We start from the raw sequence: 23,492 nt of genomic DNA, 5'->3' as shown, positions 1-23,492 counted from the left end.
TAGAGTTTGATCTGATAATGGGCTATGCCAATACTTCAAGTAATGGACTGTAAAGTTTTGTGACTCATCAAAAGGTCAGAGAGTTTGTAGATTGCTTCCATATATAGTGGTTCATAGCTAAAAATTGCTTCTGCCACTAAAAAATGACCTTTTTAGGTTTATAAATGCACAATTTAGCAAGCTGTCCCTCTAAATTTTTGCAAATGTCTTCAGCTTTTAGCTGTGTTTAAGTGACTGGTAAATATTTTATTAAGTGTGCTGGATTCCAAACTGCAGACAGAACAGTATTAGTCCAATAAGTGTATACGTATTTTGTTTCAATATTGTGAATGCAGTGTTGCATTACTCACAATCTGTATGTTCATTAAAAAAAAAACAAAAAAACCCATCACCAAACCTTACCTAATGTACTTTAACATGCCTAAAAACATAATGTATGTTTGTGGATTTATACTGGGCATCTTTTTTAAAAATAAGCTCATGATTGATCAGGTGCGTTTCTGATGTCTGGAGCTTTTTATCTTTAAATTGGATCACCTCATGACTGAGTGCTTGCAGCTGTGAAGTGGTGGGTGGGGGTCAGAGTTGGTATGTTTTGCACACTGAAGAAGCCTCAAGGCTTAGCTGAGTAACATGTGGAACACTTTTTGGGAGAGCAGTTTTTGTAGCCTCTCTTTTGGTTAGTGGGCTATGATGTAAAAATAGATTTGTTTTGTTTTAAGAGTCAAGTAGTAAATCTCCATAGGAACCCACAGTGTTTTTACCTTTTCTTATGTGTCTTCCAATCTTCTCTTTTTTCCCCTTTTGCTAATAGGGTTGATAGAAGCCCAGACATTTGATATTAGTATTTGACCTGTTAACTACCATTAGTGTCTTGGTTAAAAAGATGACATCAAGAATAACAGATGCAGATTTTTCGTCCTGCGTCAGATTGGCTACCTGTCAGAGGCGTACCCTGCCTCTCGCTCTGTGGTAGCTGGGAAAGGCTCTAGCCTCCCCACAACCCTAATAAGGATAAGACGAACAGGATGGATGGATGGATGGATGGATGGACGGACGGACATGCAGATTTTTCAGTATTCAGCCCATCACCATCAATGCATCCTTAATTTATGTTTTAATTCATTTTCAGTGCCCTCCAGCAAATTCACTTTGAAAATTACTTTTTCACCTGTAACAGTAAAGAAAATGTGCTTGAATGCTCAATGAACCATCTACTTAAAATGTTTAGCATTTTAGATTTGCATTAATTCAGGTCAGCAGTAGGTCTCTTTCATGCCTTTGTAACTGTAAAAACTGCTGTTTTCTGAGAACGTGTACATATGTATATATACAAAGGATGACCTTTTCTGCTTGCTGACTGCAATGGTGCCATGCAGTGAACATAGTTATAGTTGACTGAAGAAACTCATCACCTGGAACTAAAAACTGAGTTCAACCTGTTTTCTGGAATAGACCTCAGGGCTTGTGCATTGTGAGCTTCAACTGAAAATATGAGTGCAGAGGAGATACAATATTTTTGGCTGACATTTCAATTGAATAGATGGAAAATAGCTATAGAAATACTGAAGGTTAGTCTAAAAATACGCCAGAAAAGAACCCAAAGCTTTTTAGATGGTGTACAGGAAAGATGTTATAAAAAGCAAGGTCATGCCTAAAGCTAGTCAGTCTTCATGAAAACCTGTGTGTGAGAAATTTCCAGTTTATCCAAAGGGTTTCAAAGAAAGCGAGGAATTACTAAAATCATCAAAATCCTTTGATGAGATAGCTAATAGGGTAAGATATAGACCAAACTAAATGCCATGCATCCATAGTGCATGCACTATGTGGACCACAATCCTTGCCACTGAGCAAAGTGACATCAGAGTGAAGTCTTTCATATGTCATTTTTGCATGTCAAATTATGGTCCATTGAAGGGGTTGTTTTGTAGAGCAAACTAAACCTAAACTGGGGACACTATGATTAAACTGTGATTACTATTAAAACAGATATGAGCATGATTCAGACCAGGAACGTGCAAATGGCTATGAAAATCAAAAACATGAACACGACCTGGGCAGAATCATACGTGGACCTTGACGAGACAAGAAGGAAAGAACACAGATGATCTGACAAAGTCTGAATGAAACACACAGACTAAATACACACAGGAGGTGATCAGTGGAAGTGGAAACACATGAGGAAACAGCTGACAAAAAAAGAACATAACGACGTCACAGGAGAAGAGAAACTAAACACAATAAAGAAAGAAACACAAGACTTTCAAAATAAAACAGGAAACATGGAGAGACGTAGACATGACAACACAGGCTTGACAACATACATAACAACTAGCACAGAAGGCCTGGGTGAAACAGACTAAACTTAAATTCATGGCCAATTAATAATAATCCAAAACTCCACATTATCTTCAAAATATAACAAAAGAGATCAAAATCAATTGAAAGCGCTGGGTCACAGACCCAGCCCCTGACACATTCATTAATCATGGGAATTGCCTGCACCTGTTATGGACGACCACGTGACGTCCATCAAAATTACCCATTCCAAAGTTCAACTGTTGAACTTCATATCTATGTCCAGGTTGGATCATCCAGTTGGACATACAAATTGTGGACCTAGATTTGTCCCAGTCCAGCCCCGGACACGACACGCAGTGAATTAATCTGAGAGGGTGCACATCCCAAATTAGCTTGCATAGACACATTAGTTGTACCGCTTCTTAATGATGGTATCTTAGCTAACAACCCCAACTACCAGATACAACTTGTAATTGGCTAAAAATCACTACTGGTGAGAGGGACGTTGCTAGCTGTCAGTTTTTTCAGGTGATGTTGAAATCCCCATATTCCGACACTTCAAATGCTTCAGGAGCTCTCTCCGCTCAGTACAGCAACTGTTAATATAGAGCGTTATTAAATTTATTACTAATGCAATTATATGGCACATTGACTTCTGAGGAAATTTTAGATGGCACTCGTCATCAAAAAGGTTGCCTACCCCTGGTTTAAAAGAACGAGTTCCACTAAAACGGGAGATGCATGTGTATTTATTTTGCTCATCAAGGAGGAAATGGCTCACTAATGTAAACAAGTGCAGGAAAAAGGATTCCTCTCAGTTATGGTTATGTAGAAAACCGCACATGTTCCTTTTCATAATGGACCTTTTTTTTTTTCCTTCTGCTCCTTCTGCTCTGCTCTCACCTTTTCAGTCTGGCTGATGCCATGATTGCAGCAAAGAAAGAACACAGCTGAGGCAGATTTGAATCTTTTCTCCAACGACAAGGATATTCTTGCCCTTTCACTCTGGTCAATTATCCTTTTTTATGTAACTGGTAGTCATCTGAATCAAATTACAACAAAGGGGATCAAAATGAGTCTCTTCCCTGCAAATTACAGAGCATGACAAAATTTGAGCAGAAATGTGGGATGAACTCGCTGGAATTAATCAGAATTTATCATTGTCACTGTCACACTTGCGTAGGCACTCTAACACTCAGAAGCTGAGCTCAGTCTCTGTCAGAAGTTTGAAAAGGGCCCCTTTGGATATTTGAGGACAGATTTAAACCATTAGACTGGGAATCGGAAAAGCTGTATCCCATTTGTAAAAAGAATCACTTAGAACAAAAACACTTTAGCATTTATTATTAATGCAGACGTTTCTGTATCTTATATCAAATATCCACCAAACGTCCTTTCAGCCCAATGCCTTATATTTAATGATGTTTTCCATTGTGGCTACAAAAAGGCCAAAAAAATATATCATATGTATTTCACAATATCTATAAGGCCCTCTGATAATTTGACATCAATTTAATCAGGATTAAAAGATAAAGCAGTGTATGCAGTGACCGTGATTAGTGAGTGGCATGGATGAGCTGAATGTCCTTGTTCATCCATTATAAAATCTCATTTAGTGTCTCTGCGTGTGGTCAGTGTCTAGTTAAATGCTTCATATACAATAATGATTAGGGTAGCTTAGGATGAGCTGTGTCTTGCATAGAAAGTGGGTAAGAGCAGGCGGCAGCAGCAGGGGGAGGAAGACAAAAAGCTACAGTCAATATAAACAGTTTGCAGCAGGCCTCACAGTCTGCACAGGAAGCTACAGAAACGCACTTTGTCAGTTGTTTCCAGCCTAATGTTTTCAGACTAAATCACTATGTGTGTAGTCTCCTATAATTACTGTTGCTCTGTGGTAGCTTTACAGTGCTACATGTCAGTAGGACTTTTGAAGTTCATTAAACCAAAGGCACCTACGCACTGTGAAATTGAGCACAAGCTCAATTGTGACATGGATCTAATAAGCCTTGTTGAGACATGATGTCTGGTGCATGTAGATTGTACACTTAATAATACTTACTAAATCATGGGCTACAGTGCACACCTGCAGTTCCTCCTTGTGCACATTGTGAGACAGTCATCTTAATATTTTGACTTTTCACTTGATTTGACTTTGCAAGATAAGTCCAACATTTTGGAGCCACATTCGTCTTGCAGGATATGACAAGCTAATTCATGGCCAGAATAGAAAAAAGACAAGACAGATTAGATGAGGATGCTAAACAAACGTCTGTGAAGGTTCTCGGCCATCCAGATCATGCCAGTCTCAAGAGCTTAAAGAAGCCCAGTCGCCTTATTTCAAGTTATTTGCAGGCGTTTCATTGCTCATCCATGAGACTTTTCTATTTCTAAACCAAAAGGTGGAGACTCCCAGGCATTTAAAACCTACTGGAGCTTTTCTTGTAGGAGGTAACCCACTATTACTCATGTGGGTCATTACATGAGCCAAGTTGTGAAAAAAGGCGTGGGTAATTACCGCCTAGAGTTTTGGATAAACCCACTGCGAGGCTTTGTCTCACCTTTATAGGTCGCCCTATCATGTGACCTATAAAGGTCATCTGATGCAATTTATGAATGGGGGAGGCGGTGCCTGGGAAGGGATCTCAAGAGTGCATTGTATGGGACTGACAACAGGTGTTTCTAGCTGTTAGGATGCTAATCATAAGTTTAATTGCAAAAATGAAGACAACAATGATAAACATGAGGGGTAAGAAGAAAGTAAGGTCAGTGGTGGCTGCAACGCAAATGACAACATGAACCAGCATCTGGAGGGGTGTACACAGAATGGTTAAACGATGCTTATGTCAGCGCTGTGTGACGGTCTTAACATATGTACCCTCATTAGCTTTCTTGTTGTCCCTGCCAACAAACTTACAGGTAGAAACTCTGCATGAAAAAAAGAAAGTGGGGGGTCCATAACAGAGAGTAGCAATGTGGTCATCAATTAATTAATTTTTTTACAGCAAAAATTGTGCTAATTCTTTGGATCTGAGGTTTTGCGGTCTGTGAAGATCAACTGTGTTGCTTGCATAGCTCTCTCTTAATGTTTCCTGTTTTTATATGACAGAGTTTGTCCCGATAGAGTTAAAAACCAATCTGTATGTATTGTAAGGCAAGCACCGATGATCGATTTTGCATAGGTATAGCTCATCTTGTTACCTGTTGGCTGATTACAGCAATGTTTATTTCCCTGGTTGTTGGCAAATAATCCCCTCTAATATATCCTCTCTAGCTTCATTAACTTGCTCATTTCCAATTAAGATAAGGGAAATTACACTGAGAGAACAAAACAATACAAACAAAGAGCCACTGAAAAGCATTGTCCTTGGTCTTGTGGTTTAGTTATCAGTGTGTAAAACTTAAAATATACCAGTTATGTGTGTATGTATGACTTTTTGAAGCATCAAGATTAATTCAGTGTATATTGTATCTTCTTCACAGTGGAGCAGATGTACCATACCTTTACTGATATTACCAAACAAAAGCATTTAGTATTAATTACTAATTTGTTTGGCTGTGATTCCCTAAATTTCTTAGTTTGAGTGAAAAAAAAGTAAGTGAAGAATGTCTGCTGGTTTTTAATGTGTTGCTATAAGAGCAATGGTCCAAACTGAGTGCCAAGTAAAGTAAACAGAGCAGTAATGCTAAATCTGGCCCAGGGTCTAAATGGACTGTTTTTAGAGACCATTTAGCTTTTATCTCGGTATGTTTCTCCACTGTAGATGATGTCATTTTAGCTATGGACTGAATAATGTCTAAACACTGTGTTCAAGTTTGACAGTCCGTAAAAAAAATGAGGTGCTAAGTCAATAAGTTGATCAACACAAGTGTTAAAGTGGGTTAACAGCCGGTCTTTGCTAACTTAAATTGAAAAGCTGCAGACTGACTGTGGCTCTAATAGCTCTTGTTGAGTGCATAGAACTTCTGCATACCAATGAAATGATTCTCGGTACTGCTACATTTTGCTAAAAGTTTGGTTGTATGTATTAACAGTTTGTGTATTATGTCTAGTAATGTTCTATAATCTTGTTTGGAGCAGAACTGCCACAAAATTAATCAGTGAGGGCTGAAAGGCACTGAAATACTCAGTGACACATTATCTTGGCCTCTTTGGGTGACTGTGGGCACACCACTTGGGGTGTATGTGTGTATGTGCGCTTGTAATTCAGGTATTACAAATGTTATGGGGACAAAAATCTGTTTACACAATCATTTTATAGGAACGTGTCTTCCTAAACACATGTAAATTGTTAGATTTTATGTTAAAAGCATGTTTTACAGTTGTGTTAAGGGTTATTAATGGGCACATGTCTAATGTAATGTCAATTTGCTTGAAATGAGGTATAAATTGTGCTTAACTAGTACAAACTCTTAGATGTAAAAGCTAGTGTCAAACTATAGTGGGCTGTCCACAATTTACAAATCAAGATGATGCCCAGAAACGTCCTAATATCTTCATCCTTTGAATTCATTATAGCTTTAAATTTTTATATGGTGGGTTCTGTTCTATTCAGCAGCAGTTCACCATATCTCGGGTATCTTTCTGTTATCTGGTTTCACTTACACTGACCATCAGGATAAATGGTCATAAGAAGCTGGTTATCAACTCACTACGTTAACCTTCAGTGTGCATTTCCATGGATAGGATGTTGCTGGCAACATCTAACCAATCTAAAAGGAGCATTTTGTGGGTCATATGCCTCTTCTTCGACAGAAAATGCTCCCTGTGAGTGCCAGCTACTCCACAGACTTTGTCAAATGCTGATTAAAATTCTTTAGTGAACATAAAAATGCAACAGTAAGATGCAAATGTAAAAAGGAGAAGAGGAGCGTGCTGCAGCAAGTCATTAAGTGCCTGAGTAGTAAAATAAACATTTTAATTCCAGTTAATTCTTTTATCACTGAGTGTGCGCTCACTGCTGCTGCTTATTTCTAAGGTTATGGCTGCACATTAGAGCTCTCAAACTTTAAACTGGATACATTTAAACATGTAATGTTACTGTCCTACAGTCTAATAAAGAACGTGTGGGGATCGCTTTCGTTTTTCAGCATATCGATGCAAAATGAATTTGATTGAGCAGGTATTATTGGTGTGTGCATTGTGTCCTTTTAGCTGCGATAACCAGCAGTGTGAAAGAGACTCAGCAGCAGATTAGATTCAAGTATTTTAGTTTATTTTTCCTTAAATCACCAAATTAATATATCGGTATTCCCATGACAATGTGACACAGTTTGCGCTTTAGTGATGTTGGTAAGGTACGGCTGCACATATAACGCATTCCTCTACCATAGAATCGATATCACACCGAAAACATGCTGTAAATAAGAGATTCCATGAAAATGCGCTGCTTTGAGACGATTTAAACTGAAATTCCCAGCAGTTGTATTTTTAGCCTCTCACCTGCATTTTAGGGTTTGAGAGCAAATATTAAATATGGGATTTAAACAAAGCCTTGAAGCCTTTACACACCAGATGCATTCAATCTGTCTGAATATTTTGTGCATTCAAAATATTTTTTAGACTAACCCATTTTTCCATGCAGCCGTTCAGAATCAGAATCAGAATCAGAATACTTTATTGATCCCTGGGGGAAATTATTTTTTGTTACAGTGCTCCATTTTAAACCAACATTAAGACAAGACAGACAATACACTAACTAAGAATAGTACAATATATACATATATATACATACATACATACATACATACATACATACATACATACATAAGTCACTCATAAATAAATAGTTGGAAAAGAAACATGTGTAGCTGTAGCAGCAAACAGTGTGTTAAGTGGATGCGTTGTACAGGGAGATGGCCACAGGCAGGAATGATTTCCTGTGTCGTTCAGTGGTGCTTTTCGGTAATCTCAGTCTCTCACTGAACGTGCTCCTGTGACTGACCAACATGTCATGGAGTGGGTGGGAGGTGTTATCCAACATTGTCTTTATCTTGGACAGCATCCGCCTCTCCGACACCACCTTGAGGGAGTCCAGCTCCATCCCCACAACATTGCTGGCCTTACGGATCAGTTTATTAAGTCTGTTGGCATCTGCGACCCTCAGCCTGCTCCCCCAGCATGCAACAGCATAGAGGATCGCACTGGCCACAACAGACTCATAGAAAATCCTCAGCATTTTCTGGCAGATGTTGAAGGACCTCAGTCGCCTCAAAAAATAGAGACGACTCTGGCCCTTCCTGTAAAGTGCTGTGGTGTTTTTAGCCCAGTCCAGTTTGTTGTCAATGTGTACTCCAAGGTATTTATAGTCCTCCACAATGTCAACACTGACCCCCTGAATTGAAACAGGGGTCAAGTGTTTCCTGGTCTTCCTGAAGTCCACGATCAGTTCCTTGGTCTTTGCCACGTTGAGCTGCAGATGATTCTGCTCACACCACGTGACAAAGGAGTCGACCACAGCCCAGTACTCTGTCTCATCATCCCTGCTGATGCATCCAACCACCGCAGAGTCATCAGAAAACTTCTGAAGATGGCAGGTCTCTGTGCAGTGGCTGAAGTCTGTGGTGTAGAGGGTGAAGAGGAAGGGGGAGAGGACAGTCCCCTGTGGTGCCCCTGTGTTGCTGATCACCTTGTCAGACACACACTGTGGGAGACGTACATATTGTGGTCTTCCTGTCAGGTAATCAACAATCCAGGACACCAGAGAAGCATCCACCTGCATCGCTGCTAACTTATCACCCAGGAGGGTCGGCCTGATGGTGTTGAAAGCACTGGAAAAGTCAAAAAACATGACCCTCACAGTGCTCGCCGGCTGGTCCAGATGGGTGTAGACACGATTGAGCAGGTAGATGATGGCGTCCTCAGTTCCGAGACGAGGCTGATAAGCGAACTGAAGGGGATCCAGGTGTGGTCTTACTATGGGTCGCAGCTGGTCCAGGATGAGCCTTTCCAGGGTCTTCATGATGTGGGAGGTCAGTGCCACGGGCCTGTAATCCTGGGGGCCACTGGGACGAGGCGTCTTTGGTACAGGGACGAGGCATGATGTCTTCCACATCACCGGGACCCTCTGCAGACTCAGACTCAGCATAAACAGTTTATGAAAGACTCCACACAGCTGGGGGGCACAGGTCTTGAGGACAAGGGGACTCACTCCGTCTGGTCCAGCAGACTTGCCTGAGTGAAGTCTCCTCATTTGCATCTCAACCTGGTATTGAGTGAAGGTGATGGGTGGGGGAGGGGTGTCAGGAATCTCACAGGAGGCAACATGTGAAGAGAGAGGCTGGCACAGTGGTGTGGTTCTGGATTCCAGGCTGACTGCAGGTGAGGTTGTGGGGGTGGGAGCAGACACTGTGGTGTCGAATCTATTGAAAAACAGATTCAACTCGTCGGCTCTATTCTCACCTCCCTCAGCTCCCCTGCTGTTGGTTGGCCTGAATCCAGTGATGGTCTTCATGCCCCTCCACACCTCTCTCATGCTGTTCTGCTGGAGTTTCCACTCCAGCTTCCTCCTGTAATTGTCCTTAGCCTCTCTGATCTTGTCCTTTAGTAACACCTGGATCTTCCTCACCTCCTCTTTGTTGCCCCCCTCTGAAAGCCCACACCAACCAGGTAAATTTTTGGATCCAAATAAAAAGGTTTGACCAATCAGACCAGTGCATTTTCCAACAAGTGCGCTCGTAGCTCAAAACGTGCACCAGTACTGAATATACAAATAGTAAAATAATACTATTTTCCTCAGACACACAGCTAGATGCAACTTCATGTCAACTGGCTCTCTGAACTTATTTCCCTGCTTACTTAGATGTGGTCCCAACTCTGCCAACTGAGCTCAAACTGCCCCACTGACATCCTGAAATATGTATGAAAGTGGTCGTGATGCCGCTGGATCAAACCACAGAATTCTCCCTGCTGCTGCTGCTTTCTCGTGAGAACGTCCTCCTCTTCCTTTCTTTGTTTAGAAACATCAGGATCAGCTCATCCTGGCTTGATGTGAACTTCATTTTTTACACAGTGTTTTGTTTAAAGAGAAATCCTCTGCAAAAACACATTTGATGAGTATTTATGTTAAATGGAAGTTCAGATCCAGAACATTGGTAATCTCCTCTTGTTTTATTGCGACACAAGCAACAAGTTCTGTTGACTAATGAAATTTGTAAATAATAACTACAGGATCATTCACCAAGCCCAGAAACTCATTGTTGTCAGATAAAAGAGTAGAATAACCCTTTGTCATTGTACATGTACAACAAAATTATGTAAAACATTTTTGTCAAAGAGGAATTTGAATCCATGCCTCCAGGGCAGACTGCAACCTGCACACAGCTCCTTAGACCACTTGGCCACCCTGACTAACATCTTGTGTTGACCTAACTTAAGATTAAAAAGACTCAAATGCAGACATAGCATGCAGACTGATTAATGGGATTGGGAGCCGTTTATTAAGGCTGATTCTGAGTTCAAACCAGACACACAACAAAAGAGCTCAGGGGGATCCACACACTTACCAGACACTGTGACAAAGACAGAGTGGAAGACGAGACTATTTATATACAAAGCACTAATTAGGGGAACAGGACAAAGGTGAGGGCAGAGTATTAAAATTACCACAGGTGAAGATAATCAGGGAGGAGAAGGCAATCACAAAGGAGGGAAAAGGCAGGAAGTAAAATTAGAAGTAGATACAACAGAAACTAACAGTCAAACAGGAAATGAAGGAATGAAAACAGGAACACAGAGGGAGGCATAAACGGGAACAAGGGGAAGACTACTACTGGCACTACAACTACTATCACTACGGCTACTGCTAATAATAAGAAGAATATACATGAACCAAAAACTAAGACCTCTCACTCGAATGCAGTAAACACAGGAACCAAAGACTTCATTTTACAAAGGGTCAGTCTCACTATAAAATAATAAAGGCCTCGAGCAAGTATCCAAACCTCCATGAGCATGAAACAGTAACTGGGACTCTAAACACCATAAATAAATGCTCAGGATTATATAATGGAAACAAAACAGGAGTCGAGCACTCAAAGCAACAGTAGAATAACAACAGTAGAATAACAAAAGCAATTAAATGTCTGGAACAAATGATATCTCCAAAACAACTCAAACCCTGAAAAAACAGTTGCCCACAGAAGCTAAATGATGTGTGCTCAGACCACCGAGTCACTAATTTGTGTAAATTAGATTGAGTAAAGTGATTCATGATCTGGACATGTTGAAAGCACAGATATCAGTACACATGACATTATTAATGTTAATCCATTAATAAAATATTTTTACCTTGAAAAATATTTACTTTTTTGCAGTTCAGAGTATTTTTCTTAATAAAATCAAATTATGATTCAGGGTTAAGACACTGCATGATATTTAACATACTAATGTCAACAAATTAGCCATCCTTGGTGTCAGATCTGCTAATGACTGCTTAGTTGAAAGAATCTGATTGGCTTGAGGCACAGTGTTTTGATGAAATGTTGGGTTAGGTGCGCTGTTGTTGCTACAGCAAATCTGAAACGCCAATTAATCACATTTAAATGGTGGAGAGAGTGGGGTTTTTTAAGCACAAAAGTCCAGTAGCGTGCTTTCTCCAAAATATAAAACTGTCAATCAGAGCAGAAGGGAATGATATACTAAAAGCAAGGGGAGGACAGACTAAGGAGGACTAAGTACATGGCTGATTCTTGCTTTCTTTACTTTTTTCTCTTTTACACAGTGTTTTCACAACAGTGGTATTGTTTGGGTGTGCATCTTGTGTTTTGTCCATTATTTTTAGGCCATTGCGGTATTAGATGTGACATGTTCTTTGAGTATTACACAGTTTGGCAATTTATGTTATTTCTTTTGAAATATTGAGAGCATCGCTTGTCAGTTGGTTCAATCCAGTGCCAAGACCTACTTGAAAGACAGATGCCTGAAATAAATCAAATGTAACTCAGGAGCATCTTGTCTTTCAGAATCCTTCATGCATTCCCTCTTTGCAAAATCTAAATGCCTCTGACAGCATGCCAGCAGCTCTCCCTGTGATGCCTTCTTTTCAGAACATTAAACTCTGATATTTATTTTTCTTTTGATACTCCATAAAGATTATTTCACTATGCAGCTACTAGGAATTCCTATTCCGAGCATTGCAAGGCAATGTAAGTAAACAAGCCACTCTCACTTCCAAGTTCCAGCTTCCTTTTGTCAGGACTTGTACAGCTGCTGCAGTGCAAAGCACACCCTGAAGTATAATTTCATATTGTGCAGAAATTTCAGTAGAAATCGCCTAACATCTGAAACTGATGCTTTGAGACAAGAGACAAAAGTATTCTGGAGCTTTACTCCGCACACCAGACAATAAAGGGGCACGCTTTAAAACAGCATAACAAGAAGGGGGTTTCCCAAACAAATGTCAATATGAGACCAGTTGGAAATGAGAAATGTTGGAAGGGAATCAATAGTGAAGCAAAAGTATTTAACTGACTTTTATAATAGTTGACAGCTGTGAAATATAGTGAAGATAAAGGCTGGATGCTTTTATGCAATAGCAGAAATTTTATTCATAATATCCAAAACATTTCAGATCCACTTTGGAGAGGTCATTGAGGTAAAATGTAAAAAAAAAAAAAAAAAAGAAAGAAGGAAAGAAAAAAAGATGAAAAAATGCTTTTAGGTATCGCTTTACTCCACTACTAATCTCTTTTGATCAGCAGTTATATTAGAAGGAGTGACGTGGTAATCTAATCGAGAGGGTCACATAAGTGGATTCTGTCAAAATCGTCTGCCTGTAACAACATGGTTTGACAGCCCGTCAGGTTTGAACACTTTGAGTTTTGGTCATGACGCATCTGTTATTCAGATCAAGGTTGACTTCCTTGGATTAGCGTCTGTCAGCTTTATTTTCAGCGACACCAAGAGGCTTCAGAGCACAGATTACTGCCAAGATGCTGATGGCCACTTGTGACTGGCTCTGGCATATTGCGTTCCTGTCTTATCTGACATAGCCGAAGCTGCTTCTTTACAAGAGCGAGACAGATCTTTCTGCAAGTGAACAATCACAGAGAGCCTTCATACATCAGTAGTTTTTGGACCACAAGTCCCATAACACTCCACTGAAACAGTTTGTTGTAGTCTCTTGAGTTTTCATTTGGGTGCAGCATTTTAAAAAATAGATTAAAGTATAACAGTACTTTACTCCCATTAAAGCTTCACAGTGCTGTAGTGTAAATCATCTTCTGGCTTAGGGCAAAAAAAACATAACAGGTACTGTAAATAGAACAACCTATACAAGGGCAGCATAACTCTGTGTTGTATCATTAAACTCTGAATAACAGGAGAAAGAGAGAGTAGGGGGATGGGAAGCATAATACAGAAACAATGAAGTGGAACAAATCCAACAGGCACAAGCTTTATCTCGTTCCCTTCGCCTTCCCCGCCTTTTTTCCATTTTTGCTATCTTTCTTTATCTTAATGAGCACCACAGCTTTCTATCGAGGGATGGTGCCAGTGTGATACATCACAGGCAGGACACATACAGGGGAATGAGGACAGGACAGTAGCAGGGTGAGAGTGATGCTGGCAGAGCGATTAAGAGTGCTTAAACAGGCATGCTGATTCAGAGTGTGAGCAAAAGAGCACCATCATGCTCAGAGAAATGGCAGCGGTCCTCATTCACTCCTTGATAGAAAAAAATAAATAAATAAAGAGGACTGAGAACACTCAGTGTGTGTCTGTGTGTGTGTGTCTGTGTGTGTGTGTGTGTGTGTGTGTAGCTATTTAGCCATGACTAAGTCAATTCCAAGACTGAATGCTCTGAGTGTAGGTAAAGGTGGTCACACAAAGACTAAATTAACACCTATGTGTTCACTTCAAAGACAAAAAGCATTAAACTTACACACTCACAAATACAGTTACAGAAATATATGGCAGATACTCTTGTCCATGAGCATCTGACCTGTAAAAACTGAGACCAGTGGAGTGAAAGTAACGGATTGCTGCATCGGTGTAATTTGAACAGACATACAAATCATAAATACATTTTGCATATACTGGCTTTAAATGGATGTGTAATATATTTTGTACAGTGCTTAACGCATTTACTAGATTGCACCTACTCTAAGGTTTATGCCCCAGCTGCGTTAAATGAAACAATCACTACAGCCACTGAGGAGGTTATGGTTTTCTGAGCGTTTGTGTGCATGCATGCATTTATGCATGGGTGTGTTGCATTTGGTTTTTAAACACGATATCTTCAAAAGCTTTGAATGAATTCTGGTACTATTAGCAATTTATTAAAACCTGGCTTACATCCACCATGGTTTTCAAGGTCAACTTAATGATTTATTGGTTGAAAATCGACAACACGTTGTACACGTGTACCGTCAATGTTCCCTCTAATTTTTCATGTGTCTGAGCGAACACACAAACTCCCTGAGCGATCCCTTGGACCACTGTGAGCAACATTAGACGTGTGCACTGTGGTCACGCCGGCATTGAATCCATCCAAGTTACACGGTTTATTAAAATAATCAAATTACAGCATTTACGTTTATGTTAGACTACTTTTAATTAACTGCTTTAGCCCACTTACAGTGAAAATTTAAAAAAAAAATGTTCGTGACCTGTGTAGTATGTTAACACTATTAGAAGTAAAAATAACTAGAACTCCAATTTTGAAAACACAACTTACTTTTTTTTTCTTTTTTTATATAAAGCTCTGACTTGTATCATGAGTCTGAGTCTGTGGTCTGGGAGAGAGTCCTGTAACTCTGCAAAATACAGTATATAATGACCAATGCTGGGCAATTAATTATATAGTTACTTCTTCAAAAAAGTAACTGAGTTATGCAAACAACAAAGTTTTTTGCAGCTGTTTACCTAAAAATGCAGCCAAGGCGTTTTTTTTAAACAAACATTTCAAACTATTTACAGAACAATCAGCTGTTCTAGGTCAAATTTGATGCCACACAAATTATTTGTGCCACTCCAAAAAATGATTTCTGTCGACTATGAGATGAAGGAGAACAACAGCCTGACAGGCCTGACAACAGGAGATGTATCACTGCTGTAACATTCAGCAGTCTCATTGTTCTGACACACACAACAAAACTATTGACTACACTACACATTAACTACACAAGATTTGCGCTAAACGTGGCAAATCTCTCACATCTCAAAACACCGCCGTCACTCCTAAAACTTCCCCCTTCCTAAACAACTAAATGCCATGTTACCATATCATTTTTTGATTGGTCGACATGGTACATTTTTCCACCAATAGGAAAGGGTGGGGTTTTTTTTGTTTTGTGTTTCCTCACAGAGAGTGCTTTCGAGTTTTCCTTATAAAACGCAGTTTTTACCGTTTCTTCCCACAGTAAATATAAACAACAATAGTATTCAGGAAGAAAACCAAACATTGCATATATTTTTATCACAACTCTGGTTTTACGTGGCCTATCAACACAATTTAAAAACTGGTATAAAGTTCACACTTTTTCGGTTAATTGTTCCGTCTGTCCTGCTCACATCTCCAATGGTTGTACATGTTGCCATTAACGTGGCTTTGCTAGCTGGATGCTGTCATAGCTGCGTATATACGAATGTGAATCGCATTATTGGCTGGACTATGGGATAAGGTGGCATCGTTCTAATCCCATACAGGAGCAGCCAGTCACTCACTGACTAACACTGCAAAACAGAATCGTTAAAGTTTTCATTTTCATTTCAATTCAGGTTCGATTGTTTTTTCTGTGCGCAACGCAGATTTTCTGTGCACAGAGACCTGCCAGCAGTGTGCAATTGCGCACGCGCGCAGCTTAGTGGGAACATTGTGTACCGTGTATTGTCAACATATCGGTGAAAGGATTTAAAATATCACATCAACTTTTACCTTTAACCTCCTATTATTTTATTATGGCACATGTGCAATATAGTAAGAGATTATAAATGTTTAAATACATAACAATTTCAATACATGTACAAGTTTCCTGAATAAGCATATTTTTTTACTATGTGATTTTTTTTACTGATGTGCGTATATTAAGTATATTAAAATGGGTTTCAAAAGGGCAAATAACAAAATATAAAAAATACAGCACCATTCCCCTAAACATACAATAGTGCCCAGAGAGTGAGCTGCCTTGCTGGGTTTGCCGTCTCTGACTGCTTCTTGTTTTTCTGTTCTTCTTTTGGTTTCTGTAACGGTGTGCACAAGGAGTATGCACAAGCTCTTTAATTGAAATGATATTTCCAAGGCGAAAACATAATTACTGTTGTTATTCATGAATTTTCTAATTTAGTGTTTTACAAAAAAGCTGAAAAAAATTTAAAAAAACACATTATTATTGGTTGATTAAGATGACAAATTAAAATGAATGACTGTTATACTTGATTGATGTTTAACTTCTCAGAGAAGTCCAATTTATTTTGACAGAATTTTAAGTTTTTGTGTTTTCTGGTCTAAAAACATTTTAAGAACAGTAGTTATCATGACATCATCCATTGTTTTCTGAAGTCCTAATTTGAAGCCTCGCAGTGTCGGCTGCAGAAAAAGAAAAACAGATATGACAGTGAGGATCAGAGTGACTTGTTAAACTGTATGTTCATTACACACACTTGTCAATCATAAATTGTTAGACAACAAGTGTGTGTTTTCATACCAGAGATAATTCTCCATTTTGAAACACAGTATGATCAAAATTTACAAAAAAGGCTTATTTTTTTTATTCATCATGAACTTAAATGACTGACTGAGCCCACAAACCTAGCAGCAAAGTGTTTACAGAGGTAAAGTCAGAGAGCTGTTTTGCCATAGGATCACACACCTCCATAGGACTGCAACCCGTTCAGAGTTTTTTGTGCAGCCAACCAACTATGGTGGCTGCACAATGCTGAATGCTGATTCGCTTCTTCAGTGGCTTCATTTTTCTGACTCAGGCACGTTAACGTTTTCTATTTAACAGGGAAAAACTGTAAAATCATCTTCTCTAATACTACAGCCTGAGTCTATTTAATATCACACAGCTTCTCTTGAATTTGTTCTCAGTAGCTCAATAAAACCTTATGTGCTTGACACCCTTTGAGAAACGGTCAAACCTTTTGAGAGTGATACTTGGAAACTGACATTAACAGGTTCCTGTTCTTCCAGCTCAGCTTACTTCAGTCAAAGAGTTAGCTATAATTGCTCATTGGCCTAAATTAAAATGTCAGGTCTAAAGTCAGTCTACGCTGACCCCCATGGAACAATCAGAAGTACTCACCATACAAAGTCTGAGAGCTTAGTTGCGTAACGCGGTCTCATTATTCAGAGGCAACATTGCAGCAAGTTAATAGGAGGTGACCTTTCCATTTGTTTACAGCAGACACTGTCTTATATTTTATTTTTATTCTTCATAGTCGTGCAAGCTCAAGCTCTTCAGTAGATAAAAATTGAATTATGTCTGCAACACCTACCCTTAAAATTACAATAATAGGAAATGTGGCACTATTTGCTTTTTCAATGCTGGCACCCATGAGCAGGATTTAATTGAACAATGCCTGTGAAAAGAAGGCCCGGTGCTTCACCTGCGTGAGATGATTATTGCATCCATGTCCGTGCTCTATGTGAACTCGGTAATGAGCCAGAAATTACCAGGAGACAGTAGCAGGTTGGTTCATTATCATGCATTCTATGAAGAATCAGTGACGGGGGTTGGGGGGTCCCAGAGGCGATCTAAGAATGGAAACAGGCTTTTCTATGTTGCTTCTGTCATCCTTATGGGGAAAACCAAACTCTGAAGATGTTCTTGGCTAATAGCGACAATGAGAAAAGAAACAGCATTGCCACATATAAAATACATGACAGTGCTCCTACCTAAGCAAAGCTTAGCAGTGGCCTTTTCCTTAGGATCACATCTGAATCTGAGTCATAGCTTCAGCTGCAGCAGGTCTGCATGAGAGGAGCCGTGGTAAAAGGAATGTGCGTGTATTGTGCAAGAACATTCATTGATGTGCTATTTTTTCCCACATGAGGCACAGATTAGATAATGAAAAGTGGGCATATTCTGTATGGGAGAAGCATACAGCTCAATACACTTTTTCAAATTCAAAGGATTTCTGCATGCACAGTGTGGAAAGAATAATGTCTATTGTGATCATTGTACATTATTCTTTACATTATTGCATTATTACTTCCATGGCTTTAGCCTCACACAAACACGCAGGCTGTTGTGGGCTGCCAGTGTTGTGAAGCATCTCACCAGAGAAATGGCTCGCCTGCCAGATGTTGGTTAATATGTTTGTCTGTTGATTATAGCTTGTTTGAGAGCTGCTGCAAATGTCCTTGGTGCCGGGTAAAAAAATGTTTGTCATGTATTAGCTAACACCTGGGACAATTTCCAAAAGGAAAAAGCAAAAGAGGTAATGTCTTACAAGCCCCGTTTTTTTTTTTTTTTGTTGTTGTTGTTGTTTTTTGTTTTTCTGCCTGCCCTGGATTTTTTAGGAAAGATAATGATGATGGTATTTTTAGGTGGGGATAAGAGAGGATATTTGCGCTGACATTGGAAACACATCTGATGTTACTTACACTAAAATAAGTCCCTAAAATTCCCCACTGAGAATCCGACTAATGAAATTGTACTAGGTGGGGTAGAAGCTCACAGCTCTACTCTTGAGAAGCAATTATGATTAGAAATATGGAAATCTGCTAATTAAAACCAAATCAGCAGAGTATACATGGTGCGGGGTTTTTCAGTCGAGGGTGAATTATTTGTATGAAATAAAATGTTTAATGTGAAGCGAGAGGCAAGATAGCGAGCGTTTGAGTAGGTAGCGTGACGGTGTTTATCAAGTCGTAGCTGTTGCAGGGTTTCTTTTGTATGACAGGAGGAAAATTGACTCGTCCCCCTTACTTTCCTAGCTTGCTTGAGGACATTGTTCGTTCATTACTGGCTGAGCTCCAGTGTTTTTGAATCCCAGAAGGCTTGTGATATTTACCAGACAGGACGGCTTTGAAACTGTCATGTGCAGCGAGAACTGTAAAAGCTCTTTCCATTGACCTGTATTTGTTCAAAATAAGTTCACTTGGTTCTTCGAGGCTGGTTTAATATACACGCAGGAGAAGCCTAAAACATGCTTCAAAATGTGTTGATTTTCTTATTTTGGCTTTAACGCGTCAGGTTAATTCCGAACACAACAGCAGAGGTCAAACGTCATTTTTCACAGATGGCGTCGAGGCTGCTATAGCAAAGTAGCTGGAATATCTATGGACAGATCTCTTGAGCATTCACCGAAGAGGCAGGGGGGGCGGGGTAGCAGAATAAAGGACACCTTAAAATGACATTCCCGCAGTGCTGAAGATAATTTGCACTGAATCAGTATGAACATAATTTATATGAAGTGCACATCAAAAGGTCACAGTAAAATAATTGTGAGCCTTTCGCTGTCAAGCCTCGGGACAATTCATCAGGACACATCAAACAGGAGTGCTGCAGCCACTTGATTTAAACTTGGACGACCGTAAAACAGAAGACAGGGAGGAGTGTGACCAATGTCTGTATTCTTGCTCTCCTAATATGTGCATTGAAAGACAAGTAAATTCTCCTGTGTACATTCTGAACTCGTTCCCAGCACTTTGTGCACAGTGACACATGGCCACCTACAGGTTCCACGGGGAATTTGTGAGTAGTTGACTGTTTGCAGATTATTACAGCTTGTTTTTCCACCTGCTTCGTGTCCACTTAACACAAGCACTGCTAGAGAGGTCTGGGTTTGAGAGGCTGTGTCACACCTGCAAAAGAGAGGTTGTCCCAGTAATTACATCCTCTCATGCAGAATGCTATTGTCTAACTTTTAATAAGAAGCCACTACCATTTTTTTGTAAAGATTTAATACTCCCATTAGTGAATCATAATCTTATCACGTTAAAGAGGCTACATGCTGCTATGACCCTGGAAGTTGTGATGTTTAGCTTCAATAGGATCTTATGATCTGTTGTGAAGATCAAGATGGCGAGGGATTCTAAGATCCCCCCTTTTATCTTTTATTGTAGAGATTAACCTTATCCAGAATAGGGAAACTGGGAAATACCCTAATGCATTTTCACATATCACATGCTCTGAAAACAATATCATTAGTGTAGAGTTCGTCAGAGCTGCCCAAGATGGGAGGTACCAGTCAAGTATTGAGGTAATCATAAGACACTTACATAAGTCCTCTATAACACAGGACTTAGTGCATGTGCTATTGTCACCGCAGGGGGTGAGTTCTGGATCTCATTGATGCTTTTTGCGATTGTAATTGATAGATGTAAACACTATCTTTACACAAAAAAAAAACAAGAATCTGACATTTACAACATATTACAGTAACTGGCCAGGTTTACATAGCTGAAAATGCAATCTGGGATAGCTTCTTTCCCAGAGCTATCACCGTAGTAAATAAGCACAAAAACAATTGAACCTATTCCATACCGTCACTGTCATTATATTATGCTGCTATTCATACTGTCATTATATTCATACTGTCATTATATTAATGCTGCTATCCTGTATATATTGTACATACTATTGTTTGAGTACTTACGATTGTTTTTTTTTTACTTTTTATATTTTACATTTATATTTATTATTGAAACTTGCACCAAGGGAGTGGCACTCCAATTTCGTTGTACTCTGTACAATGACAATAAAGGCTATTCTATTCTATTCTATTCTATTCTATTCTAAATGCCTTATTCAAGTTACGTTTTGGTCTTAATGCACTGCACAACTCTATCATTTAAATTTTATACAGCTGAGTACAGCTTGCATGTCTGCCAAATGGGACCATATAAAAATAAGCACCAAGTTGAAGCCTCAGTCACACAGGAAGTGTCTAGCACAGGGGTGGGCAAACTTTTTGATTCGTGGGCCACATTGAGTTCTAACATTTGACAAAGGGGCCGGAACCGGAGCAGATAGATGGCATGCTTTGAAAACATCACCTCATTGGGGGAAAAATACACATCTTGAGATATGGAGAAAACATGTGCTTTAATTTCCAATGAAAATGAAGAAAAGCATTACAATAAAATCTCTGACTTCGAAATGAGTCTTTAAAGACTGAAAATCAAATAAATGAACATTTTATTTTAAAGCACTGAAAGTTCTGTTATCCTTCAGGATATCACATCACTCTCCTCCTGACTCTTTTTTTTTTTTTTCCCCCAAAAACGGTAGGAGATGCAGATGTACTTGTCCTGTTCCTTTTATTCAATTTGTTTACCCGGTGCCAAAAGTCAACAACGACCAGTGCAAGAACAAAACAGTTGCAGCAAGTCAGTCTGTGAAGCGTTATATTTGATCTGCGCTCACTGTTCATTTTAACAACGTGCGTATCACGGAGAGACACATTTTAATGGGAGCAGTGCTGTTGGTCTCCTTTTTTAGCCAGCGCATCAAAGTCTGGAGTTAGTTTTGTTGTGGCGATTCTCAGGATGGATCTGAGGTGTAGGTCTGTTAACTTGGATCTGTGGCTGGCTTTGTTGATGTTCATGACGCTGAATGTAAAGCCAACATCATCTGCGCTTTTCGCCTTAGATTTGGAAACGCGGCATCATTGAGTGAAGCATAGAAGTCATTTAGTTTCAGAGAGCTGAACTTCTCTTTTAAGGCAGGGTCGATGAGTTCGAGCTGAAGCTCCTCTGTAGCTGTTTCGGGGTCTTGTAACAGAGGAAAGGCCAGTGACTTGTCAATTTTATCGAAATCCAAAAACCGACGGCAGAATTCTCCGTGCAGTGCATCCAGTGACTCACTGTATTTCTTTACTTTTGCTCCGGCCTCTTTCAGCGTGGCTAGTGTAGGAAAATGAGTGAATGACTTGTTCAAAATCTGCCTGGAGAATAAAGCCAGCTTGGATTTGAAGGCTTTCACGTTTGTGTGCATGTCATGCACAAACTGCTCCTTCCCCTGCAGTTTCACGTTGAGCTCATTCAAGTGTGAAAATACGTCCGTAGCAAACGCAAAGTCACACATCCAGCTCTTGTTGCTCAGCTCAGGAAATTCCTCAGTCTTCCCCTGCCGCTCCAAAAACCACGCCAATCTCCTCTTTGAGCTCCCACATTCGTTGAAACACTTTGCCCAAACTCAACCAGCGGACACGGGAGTGATAAAGCAGGTCCTGGTGATCCGCATCAGTTTCCTCCAGGAATGCAATGAACTGACGGTGCTGAAGTCCCCCTGCGCGTATGAAGTTGACAAGTTTCACCACAGGATTCACAACATGATTCAGCTGTAACACCGATTTACATAGAGATTCCTGGTGGAGGATGCAGTGGAGGAAAATGACATCCTGGTCAGGGTTTTCATCTTTGACTTTATTCTGGATTCTCCTCAGCAGGCCAACGTTTTTTCCCGTTAAATTCGGAGATCCATCTGTGGTGACGTTAACAAGCTTACTCCAGGGAAGCTTCATATTTTCGATGGCTGCAGACACCCGTTCAAACAAGTCCTCTCCCCGTGTTTGTCCTTTCAGAGACTCCATTGTCAAAAACTCCTCCGTTATTTCAAAGGTTTCGTTGATTCCTCGGATAAAAATAAGGAGCTGAGTAGTGTCTTTGACATCGTTGCTTTCATCCAGTGCTAAAGAATAAAAAGTGAATGACTTTTTGTTTAATATGCTGGTGATATCTTCATCTATTAGTTTGGCAAGTCACTGTCCACCGTGATAAACTGATTTTCTCAAATTTGTCTTTGGTCTCCGGGCACAAAATACCTGCTGTCTCTACCATACATTCTTTTAAAAACTCGCCCTCTGACAGTGGTTTGCTGGCCTTTGCTATTTTGAATGAAAGCATAAAACTGGCCTTGGTACTTGACTCTTGAATGGCAGTTTGACGGTGAAAAAAACTTTGCTGAGCCTTCAAATTAGCTGCCAACTTCTCAGCAGCAGCTTCCCGTTCTTTTGTTGAGAGCTTGCTAGCATAATTAGCGTGCTTTGTGGCAAAGTGACGGCTAATATTATACTCTTTAAAAACCGCCACAGTTTCTTGGCATATCAAGCAAACAGCAGATGATCGATATTCAGTGAAAAAATATTTAGCTGTCCACTCCTTTTTGAACACTCGACATTCTCTGTCCACTTTCATTTTCTTGGGTCCGCTCATCTTCATAGAGGGGCGGTGGGTCACAGGGTAAAGTGCAAACGTGGAGTAATAGGCCTACGCTTCACCTCAAAAAAGGCAATATATCTA

The 23,492-nt window shown here is 39.8% G+C and overlaps 1 protein-coding gene and 1 pseudogene across 3 annotated transcripts in view; one reads left to right on the top strand and one right to left on the bottom strand.

Moving 5' to 3' along the window:
• The window catches only part of chrm2a (cholinergic receptor, muscarinic 2a), a 90,914-nt gene that overhangs the window by 52,838 nt on the left and 14,584 nt on the right, over nucleotides 1-23,492 (top strand). The gene's annotated exons all lie outside the window — the stretch shown is intronic.
• On the bottom strand, nucleotides 21,793-22,783 carry LOC146555562 (general transcription factor II-I repeat domain-containing protein 2-like; annotated as a pseudogene).

This window comes from Mchenga conophoros, linkage group LG17, assembly GCF_057382185.1.
Source record: "Mchenga conophoros isolate Kocher_MC1m ecotype Shallow Benthic linkage group LG17, M_conophoros_male_GT1.1, whole genome shotgun sequence".
NCBI lineage: Eukaryota > Metazoa > Chordata > Actinopteri > Cichliformes > Cichlidae > Mchenga > Mchenga conophoros.
Note: the sequence above shows the minus strand (reverse complement) of the source record. Positions and strands in the feature narration are given on the sequence as shown.